Source organism: Terrapene carolina, unplaced genomic scaffold (genome assembly GCF_002925995.2).
Source record: "Terrapene carolina triunguis isolate 2854851 unplaced genomic scaffold, T_m_triunguis-2.0 Scaffold194, whole genome shotgun sequence".
Classification (NCBI taxonomy): domain Eukaryota; kingdom Metazoa; phylum Chordata; order Testudines; family Emydidae; genus Terrapene; species Terrapene triunguis.
Window position 1 is genome coordinate 4,985,335 of NW_020664545.1, and position 3,817 is coordinate 4,989,151.

Consider the following 3,817-nt stretch of genomic DNA (forward strand, 5'->3'; position numbering starts at 1 on the left):
CCCTACATTTGAACCCTAAAGTTCAAAGTGGGGATCCAGCCTTGACAGCTCTTCTGTTGCCTCACGGTGCTCCTTGGCCAAATCAGTTCCCCTCTCTGGGCCTCAGTTTCCCCATCTGTAAAATGGGGGTTAGGAGAAGGTGGGAGCGCAAAGCCCAATTGGAATGCCCTGTGCCCCAGGCAGGGAAATCCTTCAGCCTGGCCCCTGCCTTAGTGCCGCTGATGTCAGGCTCTGCAATGTGATTAGAAGGATTTCCTGGCAACATCATAATCCTGCCTTGCTGTGGGATCTGCTTATCCCCGTGGGCAAGGGGGAGCAGCAGACTAAGCCGCAGCAGCAGGGCACTACGGGTTGCCTGCCCTGTTGCTCAGCATGGGGAGTATTGGCTGAGCGCTAGTCTGACCCCATCCCTGAAGCGGATTCTGAGCTAGGACCGGGGGAGCTGCTCAGAACCAAGAGGTGGGGGAGAAAACTTGACTGTGAAACCAGCAGTCACTTGGATACTGACCAAGCTCCAGCTTTGCCCATGTAGCGCTTCGAGTTGGTTGGACGTGTCGACATTTTTCCGGTAGGGGAGGAGAGGGGGAAGATAGGTGAGTTTGCAGCTGCTTTGGTTACAAAACCCTTGTGGTGTTGAAATTGACTGGCCCTGGTGTTGAAACGAATCAGATCCAATCACAGGGACTGCAAAGGTCATCTCGTCTAACCCCCGTTCCGTTGTTTTAACCTGCAGATGGGAATCCTTCAAATATTCAGAAAGGAGTTGGTTTTCTTTTATGGCTGTGTGTCCGTGTCCGTCCTGGTCAAATTCTGCTACAAATTCTGCCCAGCCCTCTAAGGAGTCCCCCTTGCCGTTTTAATGGAATGCTGCACTTTACTTCTGGATCTTAACTGTTGTGGTGGTGTGCTGACTTCCACCCCAGAAGTGACTGCATTTTAATGGTGGATGGAATTATCACTGTGCACAAAGTGCCTTGGTTTACTTTGCAAGGGGCTTGGAGGTAGCATTACGGAGCATAGTCTGAGAGAGAGCTTTAGGGAGGCAAGATGCTATAGATAATGTAGGGCAGGGGCTGTGGGTTTTTTTCTGTTTGTTGTACAGCGCCTATCACAAGGGGATCCCCATCCAGGCACTACAATAATATAAATAATAATCATGAAAATATTACGAAGGGCTTGCTCACAACGCCATAGACTTCAATGGGCATCTTTTCATTGATTTCAGAGAGAAATGAAATGTGTAGCAGTTGTGTTTTTTAATAGACACTTCTGTGGAATGTCATTGGTGCATTTTATCCCCCCTGAAACGCAGGGGGCAGGATGGAACAGAATCAGGCTGAGTTGCCAACCGAGTAAACTTTTCTGCTGACTCGGCTGCAATAATCTCCGAGAAAATCAGCTCAACGAACGAAGTCTGTCTGCACCGGCTGGGAGCTTTGTGCGTCTGAGAGGTCGTGTTACGGGCAGGCGCGTCCGCAGTTGGTTCTTGTGGGGCCAGAGTTTTGAAAGAGCTCACCTTGCTGGGTGTTCAGGAGAGATGGAGCCCGGAACAGTCCAAGGAGCTTGAACGTCCCTCTTAGCCACCAGCTCTGGTCAGGGTTGAGATGTGGGGGCAGGATTTGGAAGCTGGTTTGGGCCTACACAGAGTCTCCTCTGTCTAAAGTCTCGGCAATGGAGCTGAGCAGCATCAGACGTGAAAGCAGCATCAGCAGAGATGAAAGCAGCCTGGGTTTGTGCCGACGGCCAGGGTGCCGCGCTCCCCGAGATTTGCATTCACTAGCCCTTGGACTTCCAGCTACCTACTCTCAGGGTAGGGTCTATCCCTGTGATATAATGCCACAGCTTGGCTAGGCCCACTCTACGCATGGTCCCTGGACAGTTGCCTCAGGTCTGAGCATGTTCAGCTGGTTTAGCAGAGGGATGATCCCGTTTTAAGGCTTCCGAGCTGAGATCAGCTCTGTGGCGAGGATCCTTGGGCTGTGGGAGGGGATTTGCCCATGTTCCAGGGGGAGGACGAGCTCTGTGTGTTCTCTCTGGCTTCCTGTCGAGTTACTGCATTGCCTTGAAAAGTTGCAGGGCTATTGTCAGCCGGTGTGTGTGCGGGGGTGTGTGTGTGTGTGTGTGCTGGGAAATGCTCTGACCGCTCATCTTTGTTGCTAAGACCAGGGCAGGTTCTAGAGACCTGTCCAGGGCACCCGGCTCAGTGACCCTGGATGTCAGGACCCAGCTGTGATCTTTGCTCGCTTGGTGTTGGGGCGTCTGTTCCTGGCTGGCCACCCTTTGTCCCTGAGTCAGCCTGGGCCGGTCTGAAGCTCACGCAGTAGCTTGCTAGGGTCCAGGCACTGAACCACCTTGCCTGTGGACGGTGGCGTTTGCAGATTCCAAACTCTTCTCTTCAAGAAGCTCTGCCATTGCCAGCTGCGTCAGCCCTGCAGGGGATGGAGACGTGCTGAGCCCGCTGCTTATTGTGTAAAACCATGCTGGGCTCCCCGTTCTCTTCCCTCCCCTGTCCTGTTTGTCTGCTTCAGCGCCTGGTGCATCTCGTCACAACCCTGGACAGCGAGCTCTCTGGGGCAGGGCCTGTCTCTGGAGTCCTGTGCTTGATGGAGGCTGCTGGCCCTATTGTGAAACGGGCACTAATGTAACCCTGATAGGGGAGCAGATCAGCTGGGGCCATTTCCTCCCATCTCTTTTCAGCTTAGATCCTGCTCCAGTCCAGCCTGGGCCAAGCCAGGTGCATACGGAGTGTGGGAGGCTTGACCCCTGCAGAGCCTTGTGATTGGCCGGCAGTGATGTCTCAGCTTTGGGCTCCCTGCGGAGAGAGATCCTCCCTATGTTACAACAATTCCTGCTCTGTGTCGGGTTGTGGGGGCCGTGTCACTGGGGAGCCCAGGACGCCTGATAGCCCCAAAACCTCCCTCCCCTCCCCCCCGGTCTTGCTGCTGAGATGATGCTTCGTTTGCTTCAGTCATTCCCTTGGCTGGGCATGCGGTCTCGCAGCTGCCCATGTCCCCAGGCAGTGTGTGTGTGTGTGTGTGTGTGTGTGTGTGTGGAGGGGGGGGAATGAGAGGATCAGGTCTGGTGGCCACCTGGGTGCTCCCGCCCTGGGCATCTCCTGGAAGGCCCCTGAAGGAGTTGCAAGGGAGTTGTGCTGGGGGCTGTCTGTTCTGCTGGGCTGCAAACAGAGCCACTCCTGGGAGGGTGGGAGCCCGGCGGGCGGGCTGCGTGCCAGGGCCCATGGGCAGGGTTCCCACGCCAGAGGGTCATGTTACCAATTAGCTTCCAGGCCCCTTTGTTACTTAATGGTGACTTGGAGTCGCTGAGCCGTTGCCACGGCAACCTCCTCCCCTCTGTAAAAGACGCCTTCTTTGTTCTCCAAAGCTCCCATACAAGTTCGGTGGGCCCTGGGGCCCGGGGTGGGACAGCGGGGGCCAGAGATCCGGCTGTGGGTAGGCAGAGCTGGGTAATGGCAGCTGGGAGAGAGCAGGATGATGGAGCTGGCTCAGGCAGGTTAGACCCGGGATGCCTCTGAGCGATCCCTGCAGCCAGCATTCCTGCACCATTCTCTGCAGCGCCCCCTGCTGGGACTGAAATGGGCACTTGTTCTCCCCAGCGCAAGCGCCCCCTGCTGGGAGATCCTGGGACTGGGTAACCCAGGAGTTCCCTCCCCTGGCATCGTTCCCACCCCACGCCCCACAGCGCACCCTGCTGGGAGAGCCTGGGACTGGGTAACCCAGGAGTTCCCTCCCCTGGCATCGCTCCTGCCCCACACCCTACAGCGCCCCCTGCTGGGAGAGCCGGGGACTGGGTTACCCAG